The following is a 14,029-nucleotide window of genomic DNA, read 5'->3' as shown; positions in this document are numbered from 1 at the left end:
AATCATGCAAATGTTTTGGATATTCCAAATCTACTTTTAAGATGCAAGCATAATTCTCCTATAAATTAAGTTCATCTTCAATCATCCACTCAAAGCCATCTGTAGGTAGAGGAATACACATTGCACCTGAGTAGAGGCCATTTGCATCTAGATAGAATACACTTGGGTGGATCTTTTTTTTTTATTTTCATTTCCCACATATCTCCCTAAACTAAACCAAAACTGTAAAAAAACTAACTCAAAGTCGAAACTTCCTACATACCTAGATGCATCTTTTTGAGTAAGATATCTTAAATTAAATGCTTTTTTAAAATGGGTTAACAACACTAACAGATGATCGTATAAATAGTAACATCTACCTGGACAATAACAAAAAAATCCACAAAAAATGTTAAGTTTTTCAACGAAGCTGGTGTTTTTGTGTTAGACCGAACCATTTACAGAAGGTATAATGAAGAGGAATTGATGTATCATCATCCAGCCAAGAAACCAGCACTAACTCTTTCTAGGAAGAAAAAAAATTGTAGTAGGCTTGAAACCACGGTCACAAGTTTGTTGACTAATAATAGACAAAGCAGCCATTGACCGTCAAAAATCAAACAATAAGTTTCATCCTAATATGCAACTTGACAAATAACAAAGAGTGTTATGGTTTACTTAAAACAGAAAAAAAATGATGCATTGCCTTGGCTTAGCAACTCATCTGATTTCCACCCTTTCAAAAACATTTTGGTGCTGGTAAAGCAAGAGATCGGAAAAGTAATTACAAGAAATCAGAAGATTTTAAGGAAAAGATAATCAAGATATGGCACAATGACCCAGAGTTGACCAAATCTGTAAAAAACTAATTGCAAGAATGTCACGGCGCATCGACGCTGTTATTGCAAGTGAAGGTGGCTTTACAAAATGTCAAAGTCTTAAATATATTCTTATAATATCCAATAAATATTCAAAATGTTTAAATTTTTTGGTTTATTTTACATTAAGTTAAACTTTGTGAACTTTGTGTACAAGCTTTAAATTGCACCATCAATTTTTTTTTTTTGCTTGAAAGATCATCCTTACACAGCATTTACAAAGTATTACCCCCTGGTTCTAATGTGATGGACTCCGCGATCTTTTTTAAACTGTTTCAATACTTTTACAAACTTACTCAAGTTTTTTGGCATTGAAGGGTAAACATAATGTGTGTTTTGCAGTCGACCAGTTCAAGCTTAATTAAAAGTTGAATATATTAACTAAAGACAGTACAAATTTTTGGTTGAAACCCTAACCGAAGCCCTAATCGGAACCGAAAAAAGTTCCATTACCAGTTCGAGCATTTAAAATCTTTTTAACTGAACTGTTTTGTGATTTAACCCGGGACTTTGATATAAGCTATTATATTAATTAGGTATAGTTTGATATAAGCTATTGTATTAATTAGGTATAGTTTGATATAAGCTATTATATTAATTAGGTATAATTTGATATAAGCTATTATATTAATTAGGTATAATTTGATATAAGCTATTATATTAATTAGGTATAATTTGATATAAGCTATTATACTAATTAGGTATAATTTGATATAAGCTATTATATTAATTAGGGTGTGTAGATTTAAATTTAGTATATCGGCAAAATCATAAAATTCCTTTTTGTCAAGTATTTGCAGAATCGTAAATTATTTTAAAATTACAATTATAATTCAAATGTAGGAATGCCACAGATGGCAAATGATAATTTGAGTAGGAAGCTTTATGTTTTGTGTATAGATGTCTTATTATTTGTCTATAATTAGTAGTTATTTACATTTAGTACAAGTAACTATGTTCTTGGTAACCAATTTTTATATGAAGAAAAAATGAAATAAAAATCTAAGTTTAAATCAAAAATGTTTGTTTTTATATATTTTGCTTTTTTACTGTTTACATTTTTGCTTTTTAGAGTTAAAGTACAATATATTATTTCTCATCCAAATAAAAAGTCCGATCATGAAACAAATGTAAAAAAGATTTTTTATTTTTCTACACATAGATCCTCAAGACCATGAAATCTTTAAAGAATTTAGGAGAAAGTGTCCACTCGAAGAGAATTCGAGAGGAAGTCCCTACTTGATTAAGATTGTCATAAGAAATCCACTTGGCGCATGTAATAAATGTAGAATAAATATTAAGTTTAGCATAATATTATTTTAAAATTCGGCAGAGGTCGGCAGAGGTCAGCTGAGGTTCCTTGAAACAACGAGAGAATATATTTTTTTACAGTATTGTTTTTAACAAAAACATTATAGAAAATATTTAAATTCACATTTTTTTCAAAACGGTGTTGATTAAAAGAAAAAAATGAAAAATGTTTTTTAAAAAAAAGTAAGGGTAAAAATCTGTAAATGTAATTCGAGCATTTTTAAGCAAATTTATTTAATTCCCTGTGAAAATGAAAACACTTCGCTTGACTATCGATTCTGTGCAATTTTAAGCGAGCAACGGTTTTACAGCTATTGAAAACCAGTGTTAAGGTCAAAAATAGAAAACTATTAAATGAGACACACTAGACGTGTATTTCAATTACAAAAAGAACAAAATGGACCATTCAAAGATTTGCATAAATAAACTTCGTGTCAAAAATAACGTTAAATAGCAAATAAACAGAAAGATTAAATAGGAGAAAAGCACTAAATAAAGCACGAAGTTGAGCAATTTCATAGCGGAAGATTAAACATGCTAAACCAGTATGAACGAACATGAAAACTGGGACAAAATCTTTTTGTGCGTTATGTTAAAATGTTTCATATTTCAAAGTAAAATGTTTGTAATGCAATATTTATCGTACTATTTATTTGTTGACATATAAAAATGTGGTTACAACTATCGAATTGAAAATTTTAATTGACACGTTTTAGAAATTTTTTTTTTAGTTTCCTTAATTAGAAGTTATTTATTTACTTTATTTGCATATTACTCAATAGTTTCTCTTTTGCAATGGTTTGCATTCCAGTCGAATTTCCATTGAAGAAAAAAATATCAGCAATGCTGTATTATTTTATTATTATTTTTTTTTTGGCATATAACTACTAAATCATTTTAATTCACTTGTCACACAAAAAAAATATTTTAGCACAGCAAAACTCAAACACAGTTTGTTTGAAAAACTGTTTCTTCGTTTTTTTTTAATACCAGGTGGATTAAAATTAACCTCAAAAACGTACAAAATGACAAATCAAAATAAATAGGAATCAAGCTTTATTGACTATATGTAAAAGTAATGGAAAAGTGATCTCTTTAATTTTGTTCAAAAATTCGAAAATGATAATTTTAATTTTTTGAAGGTTTTAATTTTAAGGGCGTCGAGATGACATTTCACTCATGTTACTAAATAACCATTGCACCGTCCTCTTTTCTTTGATTTCTTCTTTTTATTAACATTTTGATCACAATCTGAAAACATTGCTCCTCATTCATAGGGCTCAAACGCCACGCGTCCTGTTACATAACAGGGTCGCTTAAGAGAATTGATTTGTAAACATCGATCACATTTCTTTTAGGCATTATGTTTTTGAACTAAATGGAAATGAACTTTAGGACAGAGTGGAAGTGTGTTCTGATTTCTTTACTTTTAGGAACCATTGCTTTAAATTAATCCGTAATAATCTTAAAAATGTGCAAACAGAACAGCAGCTAAATTAACATTTGGCGAATATCCATGTAAACATGTCAGCTTTAATCTTGAATCATACGAAGTTTGCTACCACTAAATTCTGTTTACCTTTCTTTTTTTTTTTTGGATGTTGTCATATGCATTATATGCTAATTTTATAAAAATTGTATATGCATTATATGTTATTTTTCTATGAAGCATACTCACATCGTATTTGGGCTTCATAGATGTTTTACTGGTTTGAAATTTTACTTAAAGAATGATTTGAGAATATTTTTCAAACTAAATGTGAATATAAAAAATACGAATTTCTAGTTTAATAACATTTTTCAAGGTGAAGAGTAAGGAAAAAGAAAGTCCGAGGAAAAGAATGAAGAGAGAGGGAGAGAAAGGAGGGGAAAAGAAGAGAAGGGGATGGGATGGGAGGGGTGGGGTAGAGGAAAACGAAAAGCAAATTAAATTTTATTCCCAAAGTGAAGTTATCACACTCTTTTTGTTATCTTTTTGTTTCTTGTTATATTTGATAAAATCAAAAGCAAACAACTGCCATCAGTTATCACTGACTTTGTTAAAATAAGCGAAGCTTTCTTTCTAATTACAAATGCTCACTCCTTGGCAGTTAAATTAAAATGTCTGTACCTCATGTAAACTCCTATAACTAAAACTTATTCATCGAGGCTAGTTTGGTGTTCCTTCAATACGTTGAATAAAAAATGCAGGCTACTCTCTTTTTGATTTTTAAAAAGAAAATAAGATTTAACGAAGTTCTTGTATAACAAAAAATGGATATTGATAAAATATTTAGGAAAATAATTTTAGAAATCTACATGCTTACTATATTATCTACATATATGTTCTTTGATCGATTGGATATTCAACGCTGCAGTCTTGAGTCTAATGCTCATTTAAAGAGATATTTTGTGTTTAGAATCCTCCAGCAATTGCCTCGTAAACTTGTCTACCTTTCTCCGGGGAAGAGGGTAGACAAGTTTGATCCATTACAGATTGGACGGAAACTTGATTTGAAGCATCAGTTTAATACTTGCACGCTGGCCTAGACCGGCTCATACCCTTGATCTAAGCCATTAGGCCGAGAAGCACTACTTGTTTAAAAATATACTTCCTAAAGAGGTACCATCTAAGTTGACAAAATTTTTTTTAGATTCTAAGTGAAATTGCCATTCAAAAGGCTTGTAGAGACATTCATGTCTCTATTTACTGGATAACCGTTTGATCCTTTAAATACTAGTTTTGTATTTTTTTGTTAAAAGCTTCCTAAATTTAATCAGTCCGTATATTTTTCTAATCATCAAACTCCATAATTCAAACTCAATGTAAGGGAGAGCGAGATTCTCATACGAGAAAATACTCACCTAACCAAGCTAAAAGTTTATCTTCAGAAACTCTTAAAGCTACATTTTTATAGTTAAACTTTTAAAGTTAAACCCAGTTAGGAACTTGATACAAAACATAAACATTCCAAATAACTGCACACAATTTTTTTTTTTTTTTGAGGAATTTGTGCTGTGTTTTTTATTTTACAATCTTTTTGTTTCTTGTTATATTTGATAAAATTAAAAGCAAAGAATTGCCATCAGTTATCACTGAGTTAAAATAAGCGAAGCTTTCTTTCTATTTACAAATAACTCAGATTTATATTTCTGCAAAATTATTGTTTTGTAACTTTAAGTAAAACTTAAGAGTTGGAGACTATATTATGAAACATCCATCAAGATAAACTTTACAGGTCCATTTTTGTTAACCTCGATGAAATTTGAGTACTGTAAAACCCTGTAACCTGTAACTGTAAAGCCCTGTAAAAGCCGAAAGCTTGTTGTTTCTCTTCATGCTGTTTCTTCAACAATAATATTGATCATTTTTGTGTTTGTTTTCATAAAACTAGATTATTTGTATTTAAGTATTTTTTTGATACAGTTTGATTGAATTTTTAGCGTTGTTGGTGTTCATTTTCTTGTTTATGTCTGCGTTAATTATTCATGTAGAAGCAGAAGCAAAATATCTGATAAAAATATTACGATAGACTAAAACCAATTTTCTAATAATATATCTATAATAAGCAACTAATATTACTTATTAGCACTTGCTATTGCTTGTTGTTAATATTTAATAATCATTATTTAAATTTATATATATTTGAATTTTAAACTAACTATATTTAAGTTTAACATTTTGTTGCTGTTTAAAATTTAAGTAAAACTTCTCATTAAGTAAAATATTTCATTTAAGTAAAATTTCTCATTAAAGTAAATTTTCTCATTAAGTTTAATACATTTCGTATATTTGATATAAGTGATATATTTAATTCATTTGAAATATTCTTTACATTCAATATATTTATTAAATGTAACATTCTTTAATTATACTTTTGATATACTTATTGCATATTATAAAATTACTCGTGTTTAAGCTCATAACTAATTATAAGGAACTTTTAAATTTCAATAAATATGGGTACAAAAGAAAAAAGTTTAAAATTAAAAAGAATTTACAAAGAATATATAAAAGTCTAAATTTAAAAAAAGCAATTAAAGAAACAAGAAAAAAAAAAGGTTTAAGTTTAATATTTTCTCTTTCATTTTATTCAACTTTACTACAAGGATTATAACCAACCAAAAGGGTTCAACCAACCTTTGCTACAAAGATTATACCAACCCTTACCAAAAGTATTCAACCAGCCTTTACTACATAGATTCAACCAACCATTACCACAAAGGTTCAACGAATCTTTATCATAAAGTTTATACTAACCTATATCACAAGGGATTGAAAATAAGATGATAGAGAAAGAAAAAGAGCGTTGGCTGCATTTAACCATGCTGTTTCTAATTTTCTAGGAAACTGCGAGGTTGAAATTGCAAGGAGCTATTTGATAAACGGCTACCAGAGGTTGGGCTGCAGAATCTTACTCAAACAGCATCATTAAAATCTTATCTTAAACTTCTTTCGTTCGAATCGAAATTTCGTTCGAAGTGGTTTTTTAATTGAGAAGTAGGAGAAAAAATTTCACCTTTCAGAAACAAAGATGCAAAAATTGAACTGAAACATTAAAATTTCAAATAAATTCAACTTTCATGAAAAACTTTATATTTTGGTGTCATGTTGTTACTCTTTTTCGTCCTGTAAAGCAACTTATGAATTTGAAGACTTGATTAAAAATGATATTTGCGTCCAACTTTTGACAAAATAGCAATTTCAACACGATGTTTTGAAAAGAGTTCTACAAATGTTAACGAATTCCCTAAGGATTAAACTTTTACTTTAAATTTTATTCGAATATTTTACAGATCAAAGATGACGTTTCGCTTATTCAAAAAAAAGTCAAAAAAACAAAACAACAAAAGCATTAAATCAATAGTTTGACTTTTAAATTCCTTTTTTTTCACTTTGTAAAATGCTCAAAAATAAATACAGTCTACTGTTGTATTAAATAAAAGCTATTAAAACATTATAATTATAAATATTATAGCTATTTAGTTTACGTAAAAGATCTTGCGATAAAAGTTCTTATTTAACACTGTAAACCTCCGTGACCAGCTAGATTCTGAAAAAAATTTATTCCAGAATGATAAAAATTGAAAATATATTTGTTATAACGCACTTAACGTGCATTTCAATTACAGAAAGAGTAAAAAAGCTAAAAATTTTCCATAAAATAATGCAAATAATATCTTTCAAATCAAATACGTTGGTGAAGCACGAAGTAATTACATTTGAATTGCTGTCGACGTGAACTAGTTTGAAAATCGGAAGAATAACAACAACCCTCGTGTCTTACGTGCGCTTTGTAAACATCTCAAAGCAAAAATTTTTTGTACTTTTTTCTAGTTTTGTTTACAAAAATAGAAATGTGGTTACAGTTTCAAAACGACCTTCTTTATTCAATTGACGCGTTTACAAGCTTTATTTCGTTTTACGTTATTTCCTTATTTGCACATCGCCCTCTTATGTAGAACAAATCTAATTAACATTTTTTTTTTATCAAAATGGCTTAAGAGCAGCAAAGTTTAAAATTTCAATAATCTACATTTCGTCAGATCAAACTTAACTGACATATTTAAAAGGCAGTATGTTATCGTATGCCGTCAAAACGTCACTTATAACAAATATTATATTTAAAACGTTTGAATATAAAGGTTCTCTCCTGAACTATTTTATTTTTAACAGTTAGGTTAGTTTTGCAGTAAGGAAGACGATATTATTTACTAACTATTTATACAGTATTTACATATTACATTAATTATGTATAAACAAACGAAGCATCAAACTTGAAAATAACTTTTTTTTTATTGAACTGATGTGCATTCAAGTGGATATTTCAAGTGAATTTCATTGATGAAAATGAAAATAGTAATTGATTTTGTTTACTTAACGCGGAAAAGAACTTGTTTTGACGAAAGCGCTGCCACTACAAAAACAAAACAAAAAATGACGTCATCTTAACACATAACCGCACAACTTGTTAAACTTTTAAAGAAAGCTAAATTTTTGATTTTATTTATAATATAAATATGAGGTTAAGAATATCATGTTATAAGTTTGAGGTTACAAATTTTATTTTGCGATTTTCCTAAATTTACCAATGTCGCTTTTTCTGTTAACTGATTGCATGTTTCCTCGATACATTTTATTACCCGCTCGTTGCATTTTTTTTTTTTACCTGCTCGCTGCATTTTTTAGTCTCCTTGATGCATTTCTTACCTACTTCATTGTTAACCATAGTTATGTTTAACAAAATACCTCACATCCATGTATACATAATTTTTACTTGATTCAATTTTATTTTCTCAAATTCAAATACAAGTTTTTTTTTATTATTTTTTAAATTGTTGTTTTAAATTATTATTTATATATTATCATTTAGATAATTAACCACTTCAAAATGTTTCATCAATCAATAAATGTTACCAGTTGTAAAATAAAGAAAAGCAAACAAAATGTAATTCAAAATACACAAGTTATATTCGCCAAAGCAAATACTAGCAGAAATAATTCAATTTTTACCCACCAACAATATATTATTTTTTCTTCAATAATTTTTTTTGCCAAAAAATCTCTGGTTCTGTAAATTACTGAACCACCTGAACAAAAAGACGTTACACAAACCGTTAGCTCTTAAAGTTGTTTAAATAAAGGGTAACAGAGTCATAATAAAGGGTAACAGAGACATAATGTCAAAAAAAATACTCAGGTTAAAAATCAGCAAAACACAAAGTAAATTTTGTATTTTTTGTACACACATAATTAACAAGATTTTTGTACACGCATAGTTAACAAGATTTTGTAAAATGGGAAGTGTTTCCTAACTTGAATAATTACCTTGAATAATTAACTTGAATAACTACCTTAAATAATTAACTTGAATAATTACCAAACTTCAAAAAAATAATAATTTAGCAATAAATAAGCAGGATTTGATAATGTAAAAAGTTAAAGTGAGAAATATATAAATATTATTCAAATAATTTTCATTTAAATTAAAATAAATAGAAGAAAAAAAAGTATAGCTCGAAAATCGATGGTAATATTTATTAGCAAATTAAATGTTTTATTTTTAAAGGCGTCGTAAAGACATTTTACTCTAATTACTTGATAACCTTTGCAACCTACTCGTTTCTTTGATTTTTTCTTTTTATAAACATTTTGGTCACAACTAGAAAACATTGCTCCTCATTCAAAACAAAGAATAATTATGATAATTATGATAATTAATTAAAGGGTTCAAACGCCCACTCGATCTCGTTACATAACAGGGTCGCTTAAGAAAATCGATTTGTAAACATCGGTCACATTTCTTTTAGGCATTATGTTTTTGAACTAAATGGAAAGGAAATTTAGGACAGAGTGGAAGTGTTTTCCGATTTCTTTACTTTTAGGAACCATTGCTTTAAATTAATCCGTAATAATCTTAAAAATGTGCAAACAGAACAGCAGCTAAATTAACATTTGGCGAATATCCATGTAAACATGTCAGCTTTAATCTTGAATCATACGAAGTTTGCTACCACTAAATTCTGTTTACCTTTCTTCTTTTTTTTTTTTTTTTTGGATGTGCATTATATGCTAACTTTATAAAAATTATACGTGAACCTTACTAAAAGTATAAATATGTATTTGTGCTAAAGCAAAGGTATTACTGATTGGAAGTTTTTAAGACAGAAATCCATAGCGAATTTTTTTTTTTAATTAAAATAAAATTGATTATAAAAAATGTAATCTTTGATATTACTCTCCAAGTAGAAGAGTAGGTGAAGAGGAATTAGGGGAGGGACTGTGATCTAAGGAGTGAAGGGTTAATTTTTACTACAGAGAAGGGAAGAGAGGGTTAAATACAATGCAGTTTTATTAGATATTAGAGCAATGGTATTAAAAGAAAAATTATTTAGGTTACTTCAAAGTTTCGAATTAAAGTTTTCTCTAGTTTCACTTTTATTAAACTCGTTTATTTTTTAAGTCTCAACGACAGGTCTGTTGTTCGAAGTTCCTAATTTTATAGCCATAATAAGAAAGAAGACTATCCTAAACAAACGTCAACATTTCCAATAAACATAACGTTTTAAAAATAATTTCAGACGGCTTAAAAGTTTTTTCTTTGACAATAATAATCGTGGTGGCAATAAAGTGTAAAAAAATCTTTTGAAACTAAACTAAGTTCAACATTTGACAATTTATTGCAGATTTTTCTGGAATCTAAACACTTTTTATTTACACAAGCGAAATTATCACACGCTGCCGACGCACACTCCTAGACAGTAATATCGTCATCTCTGTACCTTATGTAAACACTCGTAACTGGTATTTATTCGCCGAAGGTAAATGGTTGTTCATTCAATACATTCGTTTGGGAAACAAATTGGTGTAAAAAAGATTAAAAAATGTAAGCTGCTCTATTTTTGAATCACGCAAAATTTTTATTTTTTTTAAATCCATGATAAAAACTAAATACTAATCTTTGACAATACCTTTGAAATTTTTTTGTAATAATGGATTTTATTTAAATTTCTCAGGAAAATATTTGTAGCAATCTGCTTACTTAGTATGCTATATACAGACGTATTTTGCGATGTGGTGTGCGATAAAACCTGCTATGTTGCGTCTAGCACCTGTTTAGAAAGTATACCTCCTACGGAAGCACTAAGAAATGGTTATAAGATGTTTTCGGATTGCAAACGAGAGGAAAAAAAATGCCTTCAAAAATGCGGTTTACGACCAATAAAGTAAATGAGATATTCTGTACCTAAAAGTAATAGATAGGCACATGCTGCTGAGAATAAAATCATGATGTTCCATTCTGCATCAAAATGCATGCAATTGCTTTGATTTCTTCCAATCTTTTGTAAGTAAATTGTAAATAAATTAAGTGTAGATAAGTTGTAATTATAGAAAGTGTAATAAAGTTAAAATTTTAAGAAATCAGTCACTAAAAAACCTGAAGAATAAAATAGTTGTATTTTGGTGAACTAAATTCCGTCAAAGTTTTTAAATCGTTGAAACAAGAAGCAAATGACGTCCTATTAAGTGCCAGTGTTGTTTTTAACGGCTTTTTTTTTTTTTTTTTTTTTTTCATAAAATACTTTGTATATAAATATAAATACATATGTAAGATTGTAAAAAATTGTAAATAAAAGTTGAAGTTTTTGAAACTTGTTTTTTGTTTATCATAACTGCTGTTACTTGTCTTACGAAGAATAAATACATGCTGCTTTCACATACTTTTTGCACTATATAACTTCAATTATAAAACGGATATTTTTCAAATTATTTTGGTGCGCTCTCAAAACTTCACTTATATAAACCTTTTTATTGCAAAAATATTTAAAACGTAACAAATGAAAACTCTTTAAACTTGCTTCTTCCTAATGGTGGTGGAGATGAGTGATGGTTAAAACTTATAGCATATACCTTTTTTTTTTTCAATTATCTTAAAAACCCTACGTAGTTAAACACGTTCCAATATTGTTTGTATAAAAAGTATTTTGTAACCCTTTTTAGGTATGAGTTTTTTTTACAAACTATTTTTTTTACCTTAAAAACCGTCCGACCGCAGTGGACTTTGAGAGTAGTAACGCATATCACGAGTAGCAGTTGCTGACGTATGTTTAAAATTTTTTAAATTGCATTAAAATAACTCCGCATAGGATTTTCAGACTTAAAAAATAATTTATATATCTGGCTCTTATGTCGGGTCTAAGGAGAAAGAACTCACATTTCCTTATCAAAAAATTAAATAAATTCGGCTGAATTAATTTCCATCATCTGAACTTGACTTTATAAATTTAAGACTTTTATAAAATGCTTTTAAGGCAATCTAAGTTTAAAGTTGATTTTAACTTTGGTAATTTTAAAAATCGTTTGGCTTTCGCTATGAAGTTATTTTGGCTTGAGATTACTTATTAGTAACAACAAAAAATTTATTTTATGGTTGAAAGCGAGAAGATTAAGAACAATGGATTGAAAGGAGTTCACACCCAGTTAAAATCTTCAAAGATTTTTCTTTAGAATTTTCTCAATGAAAAGATTTCAAAAAGTTAGTTTATTTTATGGGTTTTCTGGACCATTTGGAATAGTTAACTCTTACGATCCATCATATTAAGCTGTCAAGCAAGATAGGAGCTATGGTGATTCATGTTTATTTACGAGTGTTCCTCTCATGAAACTTCAAATTCTTATTTGTATGAATATTGCGCAAAAGTATTTCTCAAATTTATCCAAAAACAAAATTAGTAAAATCTTTATTTAATATAACTTAACATCAACATTTAAAATAAAGTATTGCTTTTTAACATTTTTATTTTATATTATCATTTAATGTTATTATTTAATAACATATTCAATGTAATTTGTTAATACTTTCTGATACGTAACATTAAATCCTGAAGTTGAAAAATATCAGTTTTGTATTTTTCTAAAAAATCATTCAAGTTTAAAACACGTTTTTACAAACACATCATTTTACTTCTTTTTACAAATACATATATTTGTTTACCGGTCAGGTGAAAATTACAAGCGTTCTGGCACCGGATAAGTCTTTCTTTTTAAATTTATAGAATATTTGCCTAGCAAAGTAAAAAACAGTGTTGTATATTTCTATCATCTTAGAAATTCAATTATAAAAGTAGCAAAATGTTGACCAACTTTTTTTTCTTTTAAAATCTTAATTTAAATATAATCAAAAATCTTAAAACAGAAAAAAAATCCGGAAATAATTTATTATATTACGATATTAATTGCCAATTACATTCATCATAAAGGTGTTTGAAGTACTCTAATAAAGCCCTCTGTGAAACGAATTATGAAATATGAAAGTATTTGTACAAATATGTTTTGATTAGTTATTTATATTTTTATTAGTTAAAAAATTACTATTTTTGATTGGTATAAAAAATTATTATAGATGTTTAATAGAATATTTGAACTTTTCAAACAAATTGTAGAAAACAAGGTTTTCTAAAACTAACAATATTTTTATTTCCAATTAATACTATTCTCATCAATGAAACAATAAAGAAATAGCCCCCCTTCGCCCCTCCTTTACTACCAGATTGGAGCTGAAATTGATTTCATGGATCTATTTCAGCTCCAGTCTAATAATAAGTCGGAAGAGTCGAGATTCATAAGTATGTTTTCAAAGTACGTAAGTCATTCTTTGAAGACACGTTATAAATCTCGATTTCTAAAGTTCAATCGTGTCAAACATCACGCTTTTCAAAAATTCCAACCTTATTCTTTTAGAAGTTATAAATTTGGAATTTTTTCAACTTACGTAACTTACTTTCTTATGCAGCAAAATTGAAATCAACATTTCGAATGCGGTTTTAATCTTTGAAAGTCATAACGAAAAAAGCTTTATTTGGGTTTAAATTGAATGATGAAACAATTAAAAAAAAAAAAGGCCTTTGTTAAAAATTGCTTTCTTGAAGGTATTTTGTTGTTTTATTTGATTAAAGTGGTATCTTTTTCGAAGGTGAATTAAATCTTGGTAATCCGCAGTAACCGCGTTCACTCCACTAATCTCAAATTTGGGGATGAATTGCCGCTTTTAAAACTCGTGTTATTCAAACTAACAACCATAACGAATAATTGCAACTAATCTTCTCTTATGTTTTCTCGAGTCATGAAAATTTTTTGAAGTTTCATCAGTCGTTAGGTTTAAGTTTAAAAATTTTAAAAACTTCAATATTTTTAAATTAAATACTTTAATAAGAGGAATTTTCGTGGGAAGAAGTTTTCGCAGATCAAATTCACCGCGAAGTTTTCTAGATTTCTAGGTTAATTTTTTTTTCCCGACGATTAGCCGAGATCAAGAATTTAATTTCCTCAATAATGAAAATTGAAACATTTCAGTTTCGCGAGGAATTCTTCCAGTGTAAAT

General features: G+C 27.9%; 1 long non-coding RNA gene across 1 annotated transcript; it reads left to right on the top strand.

Moving 5' to 3' along the window:
• The first annotated feature begins 10,187 nt into the window (after positions 1-10,187).
• On the top strand, positions 10,188-10,922 carry LOC149888853 (uncharacterized). The gene is made up of 2 exons (XR_016452615.1): positions 10,188-10,534; positions 10,665-10,922. It is a non-coding gene; the product is annotated as an uncharacterized LOC149888853 (long non-coding RNA).
• Positions 10,923-14,029: the final 3,107 nt, after the last annotated feature.

Source organism: Hydra viridissima, unplaced genomic scaffold, assembly GCF_058129835.1.
Source record: "Hydra viridissima isolate aposymbiotic clone 2 unplaced genomic scaffold, HvirCarnegie_v1 scaffold_5, whole genome shotgun sequence".
NCBI classification, from domain to species: Eukaryota; Metazoa; Cnidaria; class Hydrozoa; order Anthoathecata; family Hydridae; genus Hydra; species Hydra viridissima.
Note: the sequence above shows the minus strand (reverse complement) of the source record. Positions and strands in the feature narration are given on the sequence as shown.